This window comes from Neolamprologus multifasciatus, chromosome 6, assembly GCF_963576455.1.
Source record: "Neolamprologus multifasciatus chromosome 6, fNeoMul1.2, whole genome shotgun sequence".
Taxonomy (NCBI): domain Eukaryota; kingdom Metazoa; phylum Chordata; class Actinopteri; order Cichliformes; family Cichlidae; genus Neolamprologus; species Neolamprologus multifasciatus.
The window spans coordinates 13197725-13222049 of record NC_140444.1 but is presented as its reverse complement, the minus strand read 5'-3'; the positions used below and the strand labels follow the sequence as shown (position 1 = coordinate 13222049).

Here is a 24325-nt window from a genome sequence, read left to right as displayed (position 1 = left end):
GTCCCAAAAGCATCCTCCCAAAACTTATCATGTAGGAGGTATCCAGGTGGCATCCCAGTCAAATGCCTGAACAACAGGATTGCTCCTTTTGATGCAGAACACCAACGGCTTTGACACACTCCTCAAAGACCAATTGCCCATCCTGTCTCCGTTATCTTTCTCTTTCAGTCACTAGCCACAGCTCGTGGCCATATGTGAAGGTAGGAGCATAAATCATCCAGTAAATTGAAAGCTTGAGTAGCTCATTTAAAACATCTGATTCCCACATACCCGTTGAACTGCTTCCTTGTGGGAACTTTGGGTTTTCATCTTCATCTTTCTGTTGTTTTAAATGTAAAATCTCAACAGTGTTAGTGTTTTAGTATGAATAATATTCTAACTTTTAGTGAAAGGCTGAGTGCTTCACACATTTTCATTAGTCTCATAGCAACAGCAGAAGCTAGTACCAGCAATCTCGCTGAGCATCTGTTTAGTGCTGCTGGCTGAAAAGTGATACCTGGTGGGTACATAGGTTATCTCTGACATCCGTTCCAAAACATGAGAAAATATGAATTATTTGTTTTAAAGATGGTGTTTAATCAGGGAAGGATGAGCAAAGGAAGGAAGATACAGGGAGAAAAAGAGGAAGCAAAGAACTAAGGAAGGAAGGAGAGGATACAAAGGACATGTCTCAAGGCTTGCATCAGCATCCATGAGGGTGCTTTCCCTTCACTCTGTTTTACAGCGCCAGATGGCCTTGGTCTTTAATCATGGTGTGTGTGTGTGTGTGTGTGTGTGTGTTGGGGGGGCATGTGTGCGTTTGTGTATGTGACTGAGTGTGCGCCTGAAGCATTTTAGGATGTGTGCTGATGGAGAATGTGTGTCTACCTGGGTACAGATTGTGATTAAACTTATGTTTATGTGTCAAAACCGAGTTTAATGTTTTCATTTAAAACTTTAAAAAACGTCCCCTTTCTCCAAAAATGCAGGTTCTTTAACCTTTGTTGTAGTGAGTCAAAAAGATGAGGGTGCTATTAGATGGCTATGTGTGAAATTAACCTATAAAATGCTCCTTTGGTTGTCACATCAGTCAAACTTGATGGACTGATGATTCCAAGAACACTAATAAATTAGCATTTTTGAGGGTTTTTTTATCCTTCTCTGAATAGTTACGAACACTGTGACACTGGTTGTTGTAGTTATTTATATATTGTTACCGCCTGAGGCTGATGACAGACTAGAATAAATGTGAGGCAGGGAGAGCAACCAACATAAAATCTTTGCCAAATAAAAATATGACTCCATCCACTGTGGTGACCTCTTGGAAATAAGGAAGCAACGGAAAGCACCTGCCTAACATACAGTGACGTTATTAAGAGCAAGTCAAAGAGCTAGCATTTGCTGTTTAAGTGGCAAACATGCTTTTAAAAGTTTTAACAATGAAGCTAACAAAACATGTTAAAAGTCACTTCCTTTGCTTCTATTGGGGCATAACCAAATTTCTTGGCATCCTACTTCCTCCAACTATTAAATACTGAAATTCTATTGGCAGGACTGTGTGTCATGTCACCTAATGATTACAACACTTATATACCATATATTAAAAGATTAAACGAACAACCCAAATGACACCTTTGAAGTATGTTTATATGATATTGTGCATAGAGAAACAACACACAAAATCTTTAGACTCGTAAAAACACACACACACACACATACTGGTACCTCTTACATGGTTTGTGAAGCTTTATATAAAATGGATGCAGAAGTAGCATACAGGACACTAGAGATGTTGACTCTGTAATAACGCACTAATTTTATCCAAAACACAAACGCATGCAAAAAACATGCATATGCACAGGCACACACTCATAATTGCACACAACTACCAATCCAGTGGATGCCAGCATGTTTTAACCCCGGGGCTCTGCTGGCAAGTAGACAGAAAACAGAAGGAGAAGGTGAGAGAAAGATGGAGTGAAGCAAGAGAAGGTGGGAGGGAAGCCAATACAGGTTGAGTGAGGAAAAGAACAAGAGGGCAAGAAACACATGGTAAACCGAAAGAGATGATGGTGCAAAACAAGAAAAATTAAGAGCAGAGGCTAAGGCATAAGAAAAGTGAGTCGCGGAGGCAGAGAGGAAAGGAGGCAATGTAGAGCATGAAGCTCCCCCTGAGCTGGGCTGCATTTGTAGTCAGAGATAGCGAAACGAGGAGACAGCCGCTGTACAAGATAGATGAAGGGGAGAGTACAGGCTGAAGAAGCACAGAGAGAGAGATAGCGAGAGGTCTGTGATGTATTGTATGTTGCTGACCCTGGAATTGGGTGAATCCAGTCCAGTCTGGCACATTTTGACCACAGAAAGACAGATGTCCAGGATGACAGCCAAACACATACAGCCAATATTACAGTGTGTGGCTCTTACAGCTTTTGGTGGTGGGTTTGAGGAAGAGGTGTATGGGTTTGGATGGGGTGGAATGTCCGTAAGTGAAAGTTAGATGTTTGTTTGAAATTATGATTTGATTCTGCAACTATTTGTCTGCTGGAGGTGTAATAAGCAACTACTGATAAACTAATTAGTTGATTTAGGTCTAAGCCATGATAAGGACACAGGTGATAACCTGGAAAGATCCTTCAAAGTGTTACTGCATTGTTTGAATGGTAAGTAGCTGATTATTAAGCCCTTAGCACTCAGGAATAGTGAGTGAGACAGACCAGGAATGTAGACAGATGGGTGGAGACAAGCTATTCGTAATATTTCCAACAAAATCAAAATGTACCAAGGAAATAACAAAAGTGCAGCCACAATTCTCACTTCTTGCTTCTTTATTTTGTCCATCTCTGTGCCTCTCTTTTGTGCCTAAAAATCTCTTTAATGAAAACCAAGTGGTCAGCTGAGAGTATGGGTGTACCCATCTGCTGCCCAACCTCTCTGTCTCGCTTTCTCTTCCTTTTTTCACCCTCCATAACTCTCTCAACCCAATCAGTTTCACTTCTATCCAGCCAGTAGCTCTATGCTGCCCAGCTGAAGTCTCATCATCATTATCTCTCTCTCCCTTTAGCCACTATTTCATTTTTCCCTCCATCTGTCCATCTCCAATTTCCATTCTTTCTCAATGTCCTTTCTCTCTCTATCTGCTCTATTTTTTTTGTCTTACGCCAGGCCCTCATCCAGGGTACCAGCTGCAAGCCCTGCAGCCCCACCTTATCTCCTATCTGGCAAGCTTTCGCTATTTTTTAATGCAGGATGGAAAGATGGGGGGGGGAGACTAAAAACAGAGAGGAGGCGAATTAATTAAAAATCAAACATCCATTTAGTGACAGATACTTGTCACATTCTATGTTAGGTGAAATTGACACTCTTTGGATTGATAATTTCATGATAATTTGTATATTTGTTTGACTGATTTAACTGTAATTTCCCAACTACTATGGTAGGATGCACATATACATGCTCTTCTTTCCTACCAATATTATGTTCTTTTTGACACATTGAGGGACAAAAATATTTTTTTAGGGACAAAACAAAGAGGAAACAAAGAGAAAGAGAAACATATGCAAATGGAAACATATTATGTAAGGCAAAGTGAAACAGTAAAGAGATTGAAAGTCAGTGTTTAGTTTGACCAGCTTTATTCTTTAGGACAGTCTTCTATCTTAGGCAAGCTTTCTTGTAATTTCTTTAAGTAGTCTCCAGGAACAGTTCTCCAGGCTTCTTGTCTCTTTCAACACAGTCCTACACTGCTTCAATAATGTTGAGATCTGGGCTCTTCCACTATGTGTTATTTTATCCATATATGTTATTTTATCTTCTTTTCTGCATTGCCAGTGTTTAGGATCTTTGTCATGCTGAAAAGTGAAACTGATACCAATGAAATGCTTGGATGGTTATTTGCTGCGTTCATCACTATTCCATCTGTTTTGATAGGGTCCCTAATGCCACTGGGTAAAATGCATCTCCAAACCATGACAGAACCTCTGCTATGTTTTACAGTTCACTGTAGTCACTCACTGTTGTACCTCTCTACTGTGTTCTTCTGTGTTCTTTAATGAGAATTTCAAATTTGGATTTATTCTCCATAAGACCTGCCGCCACTGATTGCCGCTCATTTTTGGCCTAATTTGGCAAACCTCAGCATGTTCTCCTTGCTTCTCTCCCTTAAGAATGTCTTCTTGACAGCCACTCTTCCACTGACACCGTTTCTGATGAGGCTCCAGTGAACGATAGATGCATCTCTCAGTTTCTGTGTCAGATTTTTGCTGAGTTTTTCCCCCTTCCTTAAGGGCATGAATTTCAGATACTCTTTATCAGCTGCAAATAGTTTTCAGACCGGCCATTCCTTCTTTTGTTCTGCTTTTCCAGTTGCCTTAGATTTTTTATGTACAGACTGCGCACCAAGCTGAGATATGCCAAGATTTCAGCTAATAGCTCTTTAGGAATTACATTAATGTGGTAAAAGTACAATTTTATGCCTGTCAGACTGTGTTATCTTTGGCATTTTTTTGTAGATTCAATTAAAGAAATGTGAAAGAGTTATGCGTTTCAGTGGCTGCTAATAACAAAGTGCCTAAAGATACAATTTAAAATTTGTTCTTTGAAAAGTAGCTTGTTATGTGTAGACACAAAACTGGTTAATCCTTGAGTTAGGTGCCTTTTTATACTTGAATGATTTATAGGTCAGTGTTAATAGGCTTAACAAACCTTAACAAAAATTTAAAAAAATGAATTTGTTTCTTTAAAAATGCTCAGGTACTGAGGTAAGACTGGACCTCTACAAAGGTTGGCGCATGATTCTTCAAAACCAATTAAGAATATCATAAAGTCTGGCTCACTGAAATCAAATCATGTAGAAGTAAGGGGTGGCTCAAGAGTTCTGAACAGTACTTTAAGCAGTTATATATTAGTACCTCAAAAATATTTATTTTCACCAAAACATGTTTTTTTATATATATATTTTAGATGATACAGTTACAGTTTTCAAAACTGAAAAATGCTTCTTTATACAGATTCATCGGTCTTTAATTATCATGTCACTATCATGTCTTTAGCAAGGAGTGTAAGCCAGTTTCACGTTTCTGCTATGTTTCAAAGAACAGACAGCCCTGAAAAGAAGTGTTAACTCATCCATTTGATTCCTACTGATGGTTTTATTTGTGCTCTCAGTGAGGTTACACACGTCTTTGATACACAGTAAAACCTCTGTAAACTGATCCACAACATCAAAATCAGCAGCTTTTACTACACATCATCTTCTCACTCAACATACAATCCTGTTAAACTAAAAAATTCAAAGGCCATATAAACAAGATCGTATTAATAATAAGAAAGTGCCGACGTAAAAGAAAGGCAAGAAATAAGTTTTTACTAAAATAACGGCAAGTACAAAGTGAGTTTGGGAGAACATTTTGCAGGATAAGAAGCAATACAGGTGAAGTAAAGGAACCACTTTCAGTTATAATGAACATTACAAGGAAATTAGAGTTAAAGGACCATGCATGGCTTCTCTAACCTGAAAAGATCATTACTTAAATTATAGCGTGACTGTTTGGTTCTTTCGCACATAGGAAAGTTTGTGTTTGGCCAGTGTTGCAAGTGAATTGGCTTTTTGATTTTGTTTCCCATGGCTGTGAAACCAGTGTGAGACCACATGCTTCTGGAGCCTCTCTGTTGTCAGAATGTACTGAAATGAGCTGGAACATTGGGGTATACTCTGTGTGTGTTTGTGTGTGTGGGTGGGTGTGTTTGAGTTTGTGCCATGTGCGCTATATCTCTGTCCTCATCTAGCCCTGTTGTCATCTCCTTTCTGCCAGCTTTTTTATGCTCTCTTCTTTCATATGCTGTTTTTTCCTCTCCCTTGCAGTTTACACATATCTCCTTCATGCTTCCAATATATGCAAGAAATGAAAAAAGACCAAAAAAATGGAGCGAATACACTGTCTATTCCATTAGGAAATTAAAGCTAAAATATTTGTGTGCTCATAATTTTAGTCAAATTTTATTCTTTCAGCATTGTTGCTTAAATAAAAACAAACACATATAAAAAACATATATGAGTACTACATTTTTTTCCATCCCTGCTTCGATTAGTTGTGTCTGACAAATAAAGAGATCAGTATGAATAAAATCAGAGGACGCTATTTTACTTGCCGAACAGCAATATTTCCTCAAAATGTATTTCCACATTTAGCCTCACTAATAGTAGGACTGTTTTTTTTATTCTTTATTACTTTGTATTACATAATTATATGAAGGTGTTTCTGTTTAGCCAAGCATTTCAAAGTAGAGCTTATTTATCGCAACAGCAAAACAACTTAGTATTTCATTGTTCATATTTGTTTTGCGTAATTTAGTGGTGTAATTCTAATGCACTGCTAAATTTGATCAAATTTAGAGAAAACTGGGTATAGTTTGTTATAGCAATACCTATTTAATAGGAGCATATTTATAAATATTGGGATAAAGACCTGTTTTCCCAGGCATGAAAAATACAAATCAGTGCTTTGATGACAGTGACGGATGTGGATATTCCTACAAGAAAGCAAATGTTTCGTAGGTCCTCACATGCTCAGACACTCCTCAGAATTAGTTTGGTACTTCAGTGATCTCCAGAACTGGCAGAGAGAATGATTTTCATTACAGTCATCTCACCAATGCTAATTAGGCCAATAACTTGGATGATTATAGCCATGTGGCAGCATGCTGCTGAGCCAACATGTTTGATGAACATACCTAATTATTACATAAATTAGTAATTGTAACAGATGTAACAAAGGGTCATAGCCACTGTCCGACATTCAATATTAATTTTGCTAATAAATGAAGGGATACGGTTGCCTTCTTCTTGTGTGTAAGTGAACTGACAGTAATCTTCATCACACTGCTTTCATATTCATTGGTGAAAATACTCATGACTCATATAAAAATGCCTTTTAGAAAAAAGTCCTAACTAACAGCAAACTACACACAGACATAAAAAGCCACAGAGTGTTAGCTGCTACACACATTTTTTTGCTGAAAGCATAAGGCATGGACACATATTCTGTCTCGGCATGTTTAATGGGCAGACACAGAAATGTCCACCAGGGGAAAGTGTACTGACTTAATGCAATTTTGCCCGCTAGCTTTGTCAGATAGACTGCAGCAGTGGAGAGCTTAACTTGCCTGGAAGTGTCAAGATGGGCCAGTTTAAATGTAAAGTGGTGTGTGTTTAAAATAGTCTTGCTGACATTACATGGTCTATTCCTTGTCTTGTAAAGCACCAACTAATAGAGCGAGTCTCTTAATGTTGTATCTCCATGACTCTGTCGGCTTAGTTGTCAGTCAAAAAATGTATACTTGCTTGAACCCTTGAGAAGGTTTTGTCACTTCGGTTTTTTCATATAATTAGTTCCAGTAAAGCTTAACAATGTGGTCAATCTATATCTTTGCTGTCTTCCAGTTTTTGATTTTTGTGCTACTTTCTACAGTAGCCTGGTGCTGTTTTTATTTCTGTGTGTGGCTTTTGTTTTGTATAAATTTCATGTGTGTTTGAAAGTTGGATGTAAATGTTCTTTCTAAGGATACCAAATCACTTCTTCGTTCCCTTTGGTCTCGGTCATTTTGTGCCCGTCTATTTTACTGGTAGCTTCTTAGCAATAAACCAATGTTGTGTAAATGTGTGTGACTTTATGCTCTCATGCATGATTACTAGCTCTCTCTAGCTTTTAATTTTTTCATGTTTTCATACATACCTAATTGTTCCTATTATATACATACTTTAAACGACTCACACAAGCATGTGAAAATGCTTGAAATGCTTCTAGGTCTTGAATTCACATGAACAGCACCATATTTGTTTTCATTAAAGTGACTTGAAACTTAAAGATCTTCATATGAAACCATTGCTTTTGAATTGCCACAGTGTACATTTTTAAACATATTCCTGGATGGATAAAGGAAGACTGGACAATTTCGCTCATCTCAAAAAGGACTCATGAAATTGTTTTCTTACTTAAACTTCACCAGTTATGGTGTTTTACACATCATACATGTAACAAAGTAGTCAGGTTTTGTTCAATTCTCTTTTTTCTCTAACTAATTAGAACAAGGGTACAAGAATGCCATCTTCATCATCATATCACTATGTAAACATAAAATTGCCCTACCCTTGCATCTCGTGACCTTTATGTAACCACAGGTAATATTAAAAATTGTAAGATGCTGCATACCTAATCACCCAGGGCCAAACACATTTTAAATGTTAATCTCATTTGATCACTTAACTAAAAAAATACAAATGAGAAACAATGTATATGATTATCTCATTAGATTCATTCCCGTATTGTGGATGTAAGAGTGGTTTGTCTCTCGGTTTCGGACCTGTTAAGGATAGATATTTATATAGATTTTATGGCAATGATCGTTTGGATTTTTTGTTTAATGGCTTGGTTAGCATTAAGCAGCTCAAAACAAACAGCTTGGCTTTATATTGCAAGCATTTTCTTCCTAAATCACCAGTGACTGACACTGTTTTGACACCTGGGTTAGAAAAAAACACAGTAACAGTAACAAACATGTAAGCTGTTCCATCCTCTATTAGTATCATCAAGTGGTGTACAAGCAGATGTTCTTTTTTCGCTTGGTTTCTAGATAGCTGATCCCACAGCTAGGAAAATGACAAATTCGCCTATAGGTCAATTAATGACACACACCAAATAACTTCTTTGTTATAATTACAGTTTGAACTTTTAGTGTCTGGATCAAGCAGCTCTTATGTGGCAAATTGTGAAGGTTGACTCCTTCATTTCAGTGTGTCAAATACATTTTCAATTATCAAAAGTTAAACTTATCAATTTGACACATGCTGATATTTAAGGGTGTGAAAAAAAGTGGTTTTGCAGGCATCCCCGTAGCATCACAAAGCAAATTTGGGCCAAGACTCAAAACTTCATATCCTAATGCTTAAGAAAATTACCCCAAATAATTAATTTATGACATTTTACATCCAAAGTGTTGATGGTCAGCTTCATACTGACATGATAATATTCTGCAAAAACACTTATTTAGTGCTATATTTTGGCAACAGGGGACATTGTGACAGTATTAAACATTTAGCCAGATGGCACCTGAATATAAAGTCCTTCAAAATCTCCACTAATTATTACATATATAACAAGAGTTTGAGTAGACAGTAATGTTAAAATACTCCTTATCTCATTGCCATAGGAATAAACTCATAGAGGTATAGAGTAGAGGAGTATTTTTTTTTGTATTGTCTTATTGGTTTCAGTTAGTTATGTGAATTCCTTACATATTGATCAGCGACAAACTTTCTTGTTTCTTCTATGTCTTATAAATTATTTTACATTCAGTGTTTTTCCTGTTAGGATTATGTGTCCTTTAGGCACAATACATGCACAAGTTCTTCCAAAAACAGACAGAGCTAATCATTTAAAAAATACTATTAGAAACTGGTAGGATACAATAGGTTTTCAAAAAAATCTGCAGGGTATTTTTATTTATTTATTTAATTATTTCACCTTGAATATATTAATAATTCTTGGTTTGATTATTCTGAAATTATCATTTTTCATTTCCTTTTTCAGATATCTACCTGCCAAGAGCATGTGTTGTCAACTTTTTCAACTGAATTTATTTATGTGGTAATGCATGTTGTTCTCTGTCAGAAGATTATTGATGAAAAAATGGAGAAAAGCAGGCAGGTAAGATGAACAGGAAAGCTGGAAGGGATATTTTGGATGGATTGAGGAGGATGGAGAAAAAAAGGTCACAGGAGAACATTAAAAACGAAGGAAAGAAAAGTAACGGAGAGAAAAACAAGAAATACCAAAATGAATGATCAACAAAGAGAGCATAGGGGATAAATGGCACAAAGCGGCAAAGAAAAGAAATTTAGGAAGTAGTTTGTGTGGCTGTTTTTCCCTGTGCTTGCATGCGTGTGATTGCATGTGTGTATGTGTGTGTGTGTTATTGCAAGGGCACCAGATGCTCAGATGATGAATGGGTTGCTATCACAGCAACGGCAGTGTAGTGACACTGAAGACCTTAGATCACATGCCTGACATATACACACACACACACAAAAAAAAAAAACAGCCATGTGCATTTTCTGCCATGACAGCGCTGCAGTAGAGCTGAAGAGTTATCTTTCACGTTGCAATACTCACTACTTTTTTTTTTTTTATATTTTTATTTTCCCCATATTCTGTATGCAGTTTAGTTTAATATATATATCTATATCTATATCTATCTATATCTCTATATATATATATATATATATATATATATATATATATATATATCAATCTATCTATCTAGCTATATATATATATATATATATATATATATATATATATATGTACAGTATGTATATGTGTGTGTGTGTGTGTGTGTGTCTGTATATATATATATTCTAAGAGCAGATTTAGAATTGATACAGCTCATATATGTGGATTACATCAAGCTGAATGCCAGGCATGAGTTTGTCATGAGCTCACTGATCGACTTCACCAGGATCTACAGTGAAGATATCGGGATGTTGTCCAGACTGGAAAAGTGTGGCTGAATTGTTGCAGAACAGAGGGAAGGTGATCCAGATTGAAGGGATGGAGTTGCCAAAAGGCAGACTAGCAGATATGCAGGACAGCTACAAGTACCCGGATATCCCACAGGCCAATGTGAACAACAAGAAGAGGTGTATGCCACTTATATTAAGACATGAAAACTCTTCAAAATGCACACAAGTCATCACCTACCAGGATCCTGAGAAACAGAAAGAGAGAGGGTAAGAATTAACAAGTGGCAGAACCACAATCCAGATTGAGACTTGGAGTATCCACAAATACATCAAGAATATGGCCCACTGAAAACCAGACATAGTGGTGGTTAAGAAGGGGCAGAAAATTGCAGTTGTGATAGTTGAGGTGATCCCAGAGGACATCAACATCAGAAAGAAGGAGCACAAAAAAAAGTGCCGGGGGCTGAAGGAACAATTGAGTAGATGTGGAAGGTGAAGTCCAAAGTGGTCGCAGTGGTAATAGCACCATTAGGAGCAGTAACCTTAAAACTGGAAGAGTGGCTTTAGCAGATTCTAGGTACAACATCAGAGCTCTATGCCCAGAAGAGTGCAGTCCTTAGAACACCTAGGATACTGCGCAGGACCAAACTCCCAGGCCTTTGATAGACTGCACACATACTACCCCAGCATGTGAAAGGGAGATTTTTCTTTTTTCACAGCATCTTTGTATGTTCTTCCTTTACATTCTCCTCTTTTTTACTTACCCTGATGCTTTTAGATTATCCTAAGTATATTCATACCACCTACATGTTTTTCCACAATAGATTGCCGAAGGGGAAATAAAATGTTAGAAGGTTTATTTTATGCCAATCCTGGGACATCTCTTTGATGCTTAACATTGTCTAGTATTTTTGATACTCACTCAAGTACAGTGATACTTACTGAGATATGATTCAATGATTTTTGCATATGTGTCTTGGTATCATTGTGTGCATGTTTCTGTATATACTGTATACAAGCAGCAAAAAAATTACTTGTTTTCAAGATAGTTCTGATTTACTCCGACCTTTACCTCCTCTCTCCTATTGAAATTCACTAAAAGGTGAAATGTTTTTTAACACTTTTCATCTGTAATATAAGTCAAGCATTTATATAATTGCACATTTCATGTAAAGATTAGGCATCTACAGTTGTTTTGTGTCAGTAGTTTACAGCTTGTTGCAAATAGGTCACATGAGTGTGAGCTTTTTTTACTTTTGGCAATGCAACTTAATTCATTTACATATTTCATATATTATTAAGCTCTTTAGGAATTTTTTTGTGGATTTGTCATTTCAAATATGGTCTGAAATGAATTGGTGTATTGGTTCAGCTTTAAGATGCCACTCAATAAGCATGGCCATTCATGAATTAATCACACACATTATTACTTTATTATTAATTAAGAAAAAAAAAGCATGTACCAGCTTGCCATGTATTATTAAACGTATTAAACGTTCATCCATCCATTTTCTTCCTATCCAATACAGTGGCAACTGGCTGGAGCCTGTCCCAGCTACTGACAGGCAGTGAGAGCCACAGTAGTCCCTATAGATATGTTGACAGGCCATCACAGGACTAACACGGAGAGACAGACAACCACAGACTCTTACATTCACACCTATGACCAATTTAATCACCAATTATCCTAACAAGCAGCAGAGAGCCTGGAGGCACAAGGAGAACATGCAAACACAGACAGAGCCCAGACAACCAGGAACTTCAAAATAGTAACCTTCTTGCTGTGTGGCCACTGCACCAATGTGTAACTCTGCTCTGACAAAAAAAAAAAAAAAGCGTTGTTACATTTGGAGATTTAACAGTTCTTCCAATTTTTATTCTCCTGCAGTTAATCACAACTTCACTGTTTAGTTCTATTTAAACTGCTGTGCTCTGGATGCGAGATCCTGCTGTAGTAGACGGGATCCTGGTTCACGCGCAGTGAACCCAGACGCAAACAAGAACACCTTGCCGGAGTACAAGGTTAACACTCTTTAAGTGTCGTGTGTGCGATTTTTTGTGTCCGTGTTCATGTCTGTGAGCAAAGATTATCTCAACTGTGTGTTTTTGTGTGAAGGTGATTGGCATCAGTGATAAATCACTTCCACCTTTCTCATTTACAAGTACCTCATTAGATTTGTCCTTTAACAAGCCAATCAAACAGTACTCTAATTAATAAGTCATATCACCACGGTAACAGCAGCCACAGGTCAATGCATCCTGGGAAAGAGGCATCTGTTTGCTGCTTTTAGAAACAAGTGTATTTGTGTGTGTGTGTGTTCCCATTTGTGTAGCTAAGAAAACTTTATTTTTTTTATTTTAGTTGATATAGGTGCAGATTAAATGTAGATATAATGCCATATGTCTATGCATTGATTAATTAATTAATTAGTTAGCTAAATATTTTCACTTCATCCAGTAATCACATTTTTCATGCACTATTTCAATCATGTTTTTATTAAATTCATGTATGTCCCAAACAAAACTACTATATAACATTAACTTTTACTGTAGAAGGACCAATGACTATCTTACAAAACTAGGTCTGAACAACTTAATGAGATCTTTATCTAATTAAATAAACTGGAATAACACGTTATTTTGGGAATGGGTGTGTAAAACAATGATATAATATGGTTAGGCAACAATATTTATTATATTATTTTCATTTAATATACACTATTATGCAAAAGTCTTGAGCCACCCCTCATTAATATTTTTCTAGGAAAATTGAAAATAAGCTTTACATGGTGGATCAAAATCTGACCATACTTTTCTGCATTGGTAATTCTGTCAATTTTGACAAGATCCATGGCATCACTGGCTGAAATGAAGTCCCAAACGACATACAGCCACTGCTGTAGATGCTCACTGTTTTACCTCTCTCCTCATAAAGATGATGATTTGATCCAAAAATTTCTGTCACAGTCTGCCACTGATTTTCAGTCCAGTTCTTGTCTAATTTGACATACCTCACCCTTTATACCCCATTTCCATTCTTTAACAATGGCTTCTTGACAGCAACCCTTCCACTGAGATCATTACTGATGAAGCTACGGCAAATCAAAGTATCCAGGCCAGATGCATCTCTCAGGTCTTGTGTCAGGTCTTTGCTGGAAAAATTTCCCCCTATTTCTTAATAACATAACAGTTCATCGACTGATGGCAGATTTTTTCCTCCACTTCTCCAGTTTCCTAAAAGTTTTTAAGGACATGCGTCCCACCATGCAAAAATATGTCAAGATTTTGGCTATTAACATCTTAGGAATCACCTTACTGATGCATATTTTAGTGATAAGTTTACAGGAAGTTGATAAAAAAAAAAAGTCCTAATCCCAATCCTGTTAATCTTACCCATTAGGCACGGTCAGTGTGAGCCAATGTGGGTGAGGGGACTCCTCCAGTACTAACCACCTAGTAATCATCTGGGCAATGGCAAGGAAATTATAAAAATCTCAAAACAATAATCAAATCACTTAAACTATACTCATCTAATGAACTTACTTTGAGCTAATGCTTGTTCTTGTCTTTAGTCAGAAAAGGTTTGAGAAAGGATGAGCATATCTGGATCCAAAGATGCACTTATCCCTGTGTTCCAAGTTGATGATAATCACCCAACACGAAAGCAGCTGGGCATCCAGTGGGAGTATGATGTAAATCAAAATCCTTCTGAATTAACCATCTAACACGGCATAAAATGAGCAGATGAAAAGCAAAAAATTCCAAACTCAATTTACAGGTTGGACTTCTGTTCCCCCTCTAGCGTCTCTGCTGGAATTTTCAACTGTGAACCTCTTAGATCCAATCTTCTGAAACGCTCATCTTGCAGAGGATAAAAGGGAAGAATCCCAAATCTCTTTTATACCCCACTTTGTATCTGCTCACCCATTCTTCCCCTTCCTTCACTGGATGTCACATCTTCACATTTTGGACATTTTTACATCAACATTTATTATACCATATTCCTTTTGCAATTCAAATACTAAGGAATACTTTTATTTTTTTAGTTTGTCAGTCATCATTTATTTATGTATATATTTTATAGATATATAAATGTATATATTTATTTTTGCATTTTATGAAACTTGTATTAAATCATACATTGTGTAGGTCAAACATTCTCTGCAGTTAGTGGCTCCAGTGTGTCACTTTCATGCCCATCCTGCACCACACTTTTCACTACTCAAAGTACATTTCTCATTTATATATTGATCAAACTTATATTTTTATTTTTATTTGATTAAGAATAAAAATGCTTTATTATTAGATAATGTAGAAAAGCTCTGTTTTAGCACTCTGGTCAGTTTTACTCACATAAAACTTGATATTAAGACATTTTAACCTTTCTTTGCTATGCTGTAGAGGCAACCAGGGGGGACTTACTCAGTCTCTTCCTACCCCAGGTCACACAGTTTCTAGTTCCTAAAATGAACAGCTTCTTTGCTAAGTTACCCACGAAGCTGCTCTTGAGTTTGGTGTCTTTTTCATGATTCACTGATTCATAGGTCAATATTAAACAACAAACTGAACTGAAAATGTTCTGGTACTGGACTGAAAATGAGTGGAAAAAACAGCCAATGTCCTTTGAAAAACTTTGAAAGACCTTCAGAAAGCCTGGAGAACTGTTGCTCAAGGCCTCTTTCTGGCTCCTTGGAAGCAAATTATAAAGAAATGAGGCATGGTTCCAAACTTTTATAAAGTACTGGAGACTTATGGCAAAGTAACACATCTTAACAAAGTGCTCAGGGGTTTAGCTCTGTTCTTATTTCTTTTTTATTTCTTATTCCTGTGTGGTTTATGTATGTATGCACTTTTGCACACTGCTGTATGTGTATAGAGTTTTGGCTTAATTATGGAGTTAAAGTGGTCATAAGTTTTATTCAAATTACCATTAAATCCATTGAAAACTCACAAAAATAATACATTTTCATACGGTTTCAGAAGCAGAAGGAGAGACCTTTTCAAAGACAAGTCAGTGCGAGATTGAAAGGGTAAACAGGGATTTGATGTTCACACGCTGTCAAAGCATCAGAAAGCAACCAAGTCTGACTTTGTGCCAGCAAATACCAGAGAACAGTATGTACCTGTTCAAGAATTAATTTTTAATTAATATGTCTTGTGATTTTCTCTGAAAAGAGGGGAGTGAGAAAGAGTAACGTCCATCCATTCCTTGATTTTTCTTCCACTTATTCAATTCAGGGTGGCAGGGGCACTAGAGCTACTTCAGCTACCATAGAGTGAGAGGCAAGGTACACCCTGGACAGACTGCCACTCTGTCGCAGAGCTAACACAGAGTGACAGACCACCACATCTAAATTCACACCTGCTCCCAATGTAGAATCACCAATTAACTTAAGCCCACTAACTGCACGTGTTTAGACTGTTGGAGGAAGCCGACTACCCCTGCAGTCGTGTGAAGAACACACATATTCCACACAAAAAGGCCCTGGCGAAATGGGAAATCACATCCAGATTTGTGCAGTGCTAACCGCCATGTTGCTGCCTGAAAAAAAGGCTATTAAGTTGATGGAGACTAGACGGGGTAATCCAATAAAGATTAAAAACTTGGGAAAAGAAAATGACTAACAGCATTTAGCCCTATAGAAATGAAAGAGTTGAAAGTGCTGTGTAAAGTACTTGAACAGTGTTCAGAGTAGAAAAAAGATTTCCAGTAAGGTGCTAAAGATGTTTTTTTCGACAATAAAACAAAAGATAAAGAAATGAAAGAGAGGGGATCGTACAGTCAATTGCCTGTCTCCCTCTCACTAATTTCCATATCACCAAACTCTTTTCTCATTCTCTTTTCATCCCCACTTTGTAAGCCAGTCTGTCCTCATTCCATTATATGGTGCAGGGGCTCAGAGGTTGATGTATGAGTGCTCCATAGAGGGACTTGGACATGAGAGACTGCTGGACATTCATCACATACATCAGTCACACATACACTCTTTGGTCAAAAGCATCAAAGGGAGCTTTGAGTGGAGCTGCTTGGCTGACAACACACAACTCAATTAGGATAGAAGGCATAAAGAAGTGCAAGTACTGTAATACAGTGAACAGAGATGTGTGTGTGTGTGTGTTTGTGGGGGGGTTATTGCAGTTGGTGTTCAAAGGAGAATGAGGTTTAAGTGATGGTACGACCAGCGTAGAAGAACAAGATGCAGTGAATTATGCTCCATGCTAATACTAAACATGTCTAGTACATACTTTTACGTTTTATGGTCTAACTACTACTGTAGGTAACATGCAAGGGATAAATTTGTGCAGTTTAAAGTTGTGAGTTCAAAGACATTAACACTCTAATGCAACAATGCACTTGCCTTATAATTTATGGCAGTTTCGAATCAAACTCATCAATTATCTTTTTTTTTTTTGAGTTACTAATTTGAAAGTTTTTTGGAAATGGGCAAAAATCCAAAAAACAAAACAAAATCCAATGAAATGAAATGATAGAATAAAAAGTAGCTACAAGGACATAGTAGTTTAAAAAAATGATGTCATCAGTGACTAATGCATGCATCATAAAGAATAATCAGATGCATTTTGTGTTGTTCCCTTTTTTATTGTGTATATGCCTCTTTGCTGTTTTGGCCTGTATTTATTTTGCTTTTAAGGCATGATGAAATTGACAAAAATCATTGAATTATTGTGCTCTTTTAAAAGGAACATTCTTAAAGTAAAAGCTGGGGAGAAAGCTTGCTTACACTTGCTGAAAGTTCCAAAAGCATGACGGCTGCGCAATATGAGGGACGTGTGTGTGAGTATGTGCTAATGTGTAGTGGGGGTGGGTGGTGGGGTAATGATAGAGGAGGCCCTGAACGGGGTCATAAAGCCTGTGTGCTGATTCTGTCACCAGAAGATTTACACACACACACGCACACACACACACACACACACACACACGCACACACACACACACACAAGCATGTGATGTACTTACAGAAGGCGTCCATCACATCTCTCACAGTATGACTGCCCTTGGAAATTGTCTTTCTCTCCCCCTTGTTATTCCTCGTTGTATTTTTATTCTCTAAGTGTCGCTATCTCATTCACACAGAGCGGTCTACACCATTGTTATACCCCCTCTTAGTAATAACACAGTGGGTAACAGAAACAGTTTTTTTTTAGTCCCTTTCTCAAAGTCACAGCGATTATCTTCTCAACTGTAATGCCACACACAGACACACACACAGACACCAGCCAATAGACACTGGGTTTCACTAGGTTTCCTTACATGGTAGAAGTGAAGACTCCTTTAGCGTTTTCTCATTGACGTATACAAATATGAGATCATGACTGTGTGACAGTGATAATGTGAGTTGACTTGTTTTTGTGGTGGTAAACTAGCTTGCAGGACAGATGACTACTTGCTATTTTTTTTTCATTTATTTATGTTTTATCAAGAAATAAATGTTTCATTTCCTTCAAAAAGTGCTTAATTCAACTATGTTAATACTGGTGGTATTTTCTACTTCTACCCTCATAAAAAATGCAACATTTTTATGCAACTTATTGCTCACAAAAAACATATGACAGGGGTAGGGTTATACACTGAAATATATATTTGGCAAATCACAGCCAATCATAATGATTTCTTTATGTTGTGTAATGTGCTACCAAGCTAAAAAGCACCCCACAAAACAGTTTAGTCTCTCACCATCTTTTTTGGTGGTTTTCAAAGAGTTTTTTAAAAAAAAGAGGCCACATTGCCAGCAAAGTCTCTTTCCATGAAGCTTTCCATCTATCTCCTCGTGATGAGAGAGCGCGCGCGCGAGAGAGAAAGGATTTTAAGTCTGCTGTTGGTGTTGGCGGTGTTTAACAGTGTCGGCTTCTTGATTGACAGATACTGACTCAGCGGGAGGCAACATGCCAGAGAGAAGGGAAGAGAGGGAGGAAGGGAAAAAAGAAATCAACAATATTGGAAGAGCAAGAAGGGGGCTGGAAGACAATTTAAGCAGAGAGAGAGGCAAACATAATGACAGAGAAAGAAACAAAAGGGAAACCACAGTGTGCTTTACAGATCTTACTCACAAAGATGCACACATAATGACAACCAAAATAACATTACTCTTATTTTGGAGAGCACTGCATTTACACATTTTGCATATGGGACTATGTGGATTCTGTCTCAGTGTTATATCTGTCTCAGTGCAGCATTCAGCTTCTAAATAACTACATAAACGGAGCTGTATGTTAAAACCAAATCATCTTATTATTAGAAAAGTAGATTCTATCTCAGGACGTTGGTGACATCTTCGTGACAGAGCTGCTCAAGCCTTTGAAATACTAGTGGACAAACTCTACAGAATTCTGCATGGGGTGTTTTGTTCAGAGTTAAGAAAGATGTACTGTAATAATAAAAATTGTTCAACTTGAATATTGAACATCTGAAAAGTCATGGTGTGTCATGAATCAGTGTGTGGGAATCTTTGCCAGCTGCCAGTGAGTAAGTGAGATGAGCGATGATTGTTGAGCCTCTAAACTACAGCTCATAGCTACTGTCTAACCAGCTATCAATCATATTTTGCTCCCTTTATTATTACAAAGCTGTCATCCCTTAATAATTTACAGATACTGGAGGTTTGAGCAGATACTGTAGAACAGAAAGCGTTAAGTCAGTTTGTAAGACTTGAAATGTATGGGTATCGCTGTTTGCACTATGCAGGAAAAAAAAGTGTTGTATCCATTAAAATATTTAAGTGGGAATGTGTCTTCTTAATAAAGATGATAAGTTGGTGGGCAAGAACATTATAACTCAAGCCTCATTTAATGTTGCCTGTCTTAGCGCTACCTCTAAAATGAAACTAAAATTGATTCTGAAACAGTACAGTGTCTTTTTGGTGTAAGCATGCAGTTCAGGTCTGCTGTGAGTGTGTGGCAAAAAGATAACATGTTTCTAACCATTATTTAACAATTTTGAGTAGCCAAGCAGTGTAAAAAGACCTTCTTCAATCATCTACCTGCTAGCAGCACATGATTATATAATAGCATGAGAGGACACCTGCTCCATAGTGGGGAAACATCCCAGTGGGGGAAGTAAACTTGCCAATCAGAACACAATGCAGATTTCTTTTTTTTAATTCTCTGCCTGCTGTTTTTTAGCTCTTTTTCAAAATCAATTTTTTTTTCTGGTTTTTCCCATTTTCCTTCTCCATTTTAATCACCCACTAATTAGTCTCGTGGGCCCCGAACAAACGAAAAACATCATTCGAGGTAGATAAATCTAGACAGAGACAAATCTCTGTCTAGAGACAGTTTCGTTTCTATAAATAGAGATGACTGTAAAACATCCCTTTAGCTCCAAAGCAGGGTTTCAAAAAGTATAAACATCAGAACAACAGGATAAACAGCAATGAAGGAGGGTAGAAAAAAAAGAAAAAGGTTGTTTCTTTAGAGTTTGCTAACAATCCAACATTGTTATAAACTATGGCTTGAATGTTTTAATTTGGTGCCAAGTGGTGAAGTTGAAGAAGTATGGTAATGTGGTGGGTTGGTACGTGTGTTAAGCATTTACTTTGAGCTCTGATCTTAACCAGTGAGTAGATGCCATTATTTAGGAGCTGGACTTCTCAGTGATAGTGCTATCATGATATCATGGATATCTTGTTTCTCTGTCCATCATAAGAAGGGTAGACGAGGACACCTGTTTGTGCTTTTACTTAAGAATGTGTTTGACCAAGAGAACCAGACCTGTCCTTTTTAGTCTTCTCTTTTTACACTCGGCCTACAGCAGAACCTCTTGAATCTGTTGGAATACTGAACGGCTCACTGCAAAGGAGCCCCGTTTGTGTGTCTGAATATATTTAGGTGTGAAAACATTGTTTATATTTGAATACATCCCTGTGTGTTTGCTGGTGCATGTAGCTGCAGTGTGATTTTGTGATTGTCTGCCCAAATGTGTATACTTGTTTGTGTGGATTTTTTTTTTTTGGTGTATACATGTGTGTGTGTGGTAGAGGTGGTGTGTGTGTGTTGTCCATTCCAGTGGCTGAACACCTGAATGCCCACAGTGACAGAGAGGAATGGCAGGCTGTCCAAACCAACAACCAACAACCAACAGCCAACAGCGAGTGCTCCCAATTCAGTTGGCTTAGTGTTTTATCACACTAGTGCAAACACACTCACACAAACACATGGAAACAAAAACAAAAAACAAATGTAGCATTGCAACATTATATTTTGCATGCGTAAGCATTCAATCCCCTGTTATAATGACCAGCACACATCATAACAACTGATGCCTACAGTGCTGCTACTGATTTTGTTTGTGTATCTTTAGTTAACAAGGAGAATGGTCTTTTTAAAAGGCAAATAAGTCCAATATTTTTAACTATCATAGTGAATGATGAAACGATAAGGGATGGTGAGAAAACTGGTTGCTTTGGGTATGTAATCAAAACCGACTGTGATAGAGTGAAGAAATGTATACATGCTTTAAAGTTTAATTTTACCTGGGCCAATTTTTATAAAATGGAAAAGGGTTTAAAAAACCAAACAAAATAAAATAAAAAAAAAGCAAAAAAACAAAACAAAACCCTGGGTTCACTTTGCCCGTCTGAAAAATTATGTACAGTATCATATCATTTCTCCGGAGAATCTGGTGAAATCTTTGTTTGCAAGAGAAATCGATGAATTCCAGATTGAATGGTTGATCACATTTAGAAATCCTTTTTTTTTGAAACCATGGAAACTCTCCTTTTCAGGGTAAAGTGATAATGTAAAGTTCAACTTGGTATGAATGACCACTTCAAAAACCAGCATCCATCATGGTACACAAGTGCAAGTGGTTTATCACATGTAGTAGAAGCACAATGCCAAACCATATTGTTTTCACATGTTTCTATAATTAAAGACTTTGTGTGCTTAACTAGCCTTTCTACATTTGGAATAATTGTTGCATCTTCCATTTTTTAAGACCACAAAATTTGAAAACCTTGGTAATTAGTAATACATTTTGCTTTAATGATAAAACAATTTGTCTCCTCAGAACTCTAAAATGCAATGGTAAACATGGCCCTGTCCTGCCTGTTTTTTGGTTTTTTGGTTGTTGTTTTTTTTTTTTTGGGGGGGGGGGTGTTAATGTGCATCTATGTATTTTACTCAAGTGCATGGGCTGGCAATATGAGATTCAAAGAGTGATGAGTGAAAAACAAAACAAAACATACAAAGCTTTTAAATATATTGCTTTGAAATTAAAGAACCAAACAACTTTGAACAACTGAGAAAATGTCTGATCTTTAAGTAGTAGAATATTTTAGCACAATAACGATCTAGTAAATACTGTGAAGAGAGAGAGATAAGAGATAAGAGATAAGAAAAGCCTGTGATGTATTACTCATAACTATTTTCCTAAACTCAATAGGTAACTTCAAAAAGAATCTGTTTCTTCCTTAAAATATTTATTCTTAACGAGCAAAAAATGTCCCTATTATCATAAACAGAAAAAAAATATGAAAAGCAAACACTTTTTTTTTTTCAACATTTGTGATAGCAATTCTTTTTTTAGGCACAATGATGGCGCTGCCATATAATACCATACTTGCTGCTCCATAGTCAATTTACACTTATAAGATTGTCTTAAAAATGCAGTGCTAGATCTTTAACGCCAAGTGCTGAGTTATATTGAAGCAGATGTATTGTTGAGTATGAGCTCATTCATTGCTCTCTGACAGATACAGTGGCATGCCCACAGCACTTGACATTCCACAGCAGCAGTACCAATCAGCTATGCATGCATGTTAAATTACGCTTTGATCTGGATTTCAGCTGTGAACCAAAATTCCCAAGTTTCCTGATTTTCAATGGATTTTCCTGATCCATTCACTCTTCTATTTATTGTCCACTTTAATTGGGCGATATATCGAATATACTCGATGTATCGCGAGTTATTCCGCCCACGATGGTTAAAAAGGCTTTACGTACTGAGTATAAATTTCCATAGCAATAGTAAACTGTCTGGTAATTCACTGTGAGTTTTGTTTTCTCCCACACGCTACGAATGCATCATTAAGCCCCCGCCCCCACTGGAAAACGTTCTACCTGGCACACTGCAGTGAGAATGCGTGTTTATACGCTGCCAGAAAAATATGGCGACAGCGCGAGTTGCAGACGAGGAAGGGAATGAGACTCGCTGTCGTTTCGATTCCACAAGGAGGATGTCGAACAAAATGCGGTAATTTGCAAAACATGCCGTAAAACTATTGCTGCAAAAGGTAGCAGTACCACGAATTTATTCCACTAGCTGAAAAGTCATCCACTGCACAATTAAGACTATTTTAAACTCTAACTTTTGTTAGAGGTCAGGTGTTGACCACAGAGAGACAGATACTGTGACAGTATTGTCATCTGTGAAACACCTCTGTGTGCAACAATTTGTACTATAGTACAAATAAAACATTTCAATTCATTCAGATTTTTCGTTTTCAAAGTAGAAAAAAATATTATTTATTGGGACTATAAAACACAACTTGTACTGAAGGCTATTTTTGCCATTATTAAAATAATATTTTCTATCACATTGCTTTCAGTCTGTACTAAACTATAATCTGGTATCTGCAAGGAACCCACAAGACCTCCATATGAAGACAAATTTGCGATTTCCCATTTGTCATAATGGATTTTGAATGTCTCTTTTTATGCAAAATGTCACTGCTTGAAAGATGAACTACAATATAATGGAAAGATTTTTTTCTAGTACTATCTCCTGTCCTCTAATTCTCATTATTAGCTTTTTGTAAACTAATGTTGTTTATTTTGGGCTGCTTCTTCTGGGAGGTTGTGGGGGTGGAGATGTCACATGGATGGATCACAATCATATTTTTCTTCTGTTCATTTTTCTCATTTGTCGTCTCTTCTCCCCACTGTTCATATCCACGTCTCATCTCATATCAGCTTTTTCTCGTATTTTCTCTTCTCTTGCTTAAAAAGATAGATAATATGAGAGTGCTATCGTAGTATGTACTTTTGTCATATACACCACATCCACACCAACCTCATCATGCTGGCAGTTTTGTTCATAAGTGTGCAACCTCTAATTTCTATAGTTGAACTTATATTTTTGAATATTTGTCAATTGTAAAAGTTGAAGTGTTGTTTACGAACCTCAACAACACACACAACACAGAGAAAATTAAGCAGACTAACTGAATTGAATGAAATCACTGTTATGGAGCTGATAGTGAGCTATAATGGTATCACTTGCAATATAGCTATAGTGCCTCTTGTTTTTACAGCTGTCATGGCATTATGATATTAATAAAGTTAGGTCGCATAGTGCAAGGCCTCCAGGCTGTGGTACACTATAGGATTGATTGATGGCTCTCTTGTCAGTTCAATCTACAAAATGCATTAGAAGAGAAGAAGGGACGAGTGTAGGGCAGAAGATGTGAGGGGGAGAAAAGGGGAGAACAAAATTGATTGATTAGCAACAATGAAAATAGAAGAAAAAATGCAGTGAGGAAGAAAAGAAGGAAAATTTAAAATAATCTACTAAAAAGGAAAATAAAAAATAGTTTTATATATAGCACAAGCTTATTTTATGTTATTTTGCTTAATTTATGTTACTTGATAAGAAAGGAAATGTGCATTAGCAAGGATAACTGAAAGAGATAAGTGAAGGAGAGGTGAACAGGAGAATAATAAAAAAAAGAAAAGATTAAGCAACAATTTGTTTTTCTTTTGGATTTTCTGTAGCAAAGGGCCGAGTGGGCGGACAGACAATATTTTGTCAGACTGCCGAGTTAGACTGATAACCTTGGATATCTCTGAGTGAAATGAGACATAAATACACTT

The 24325-nt window shown here is 37.0% G+C and overlaps 1 protein-coding gene across 4 annotated transcripts in view; it reads left to right on the top strand.

The window, feature by feature from the left end:
- The window catches only part of LOC146516596 (zeta-sarcoglycan-like), a 396328-nt gene that overhangs the window by 165857 nt on the left and 206146 nt on the right, over positions 1-24325 (top strand). Inside the window, exon 1 of one of the 4 annotated variants that reach the window (XM_085162628.1) lies at positions 21601-22706. The exons of the other annotated variants lie outside the window; for them this stretch is intronic. The gene's annotated coding sequence lies outside the window, so the exon portion shown is untranslated. Of the gene's footprint in view, positions 1-21600; positions 22707-24325 lie in introns of those variants that run through there. 4 annotated transcript variants of the gene reach the window in all.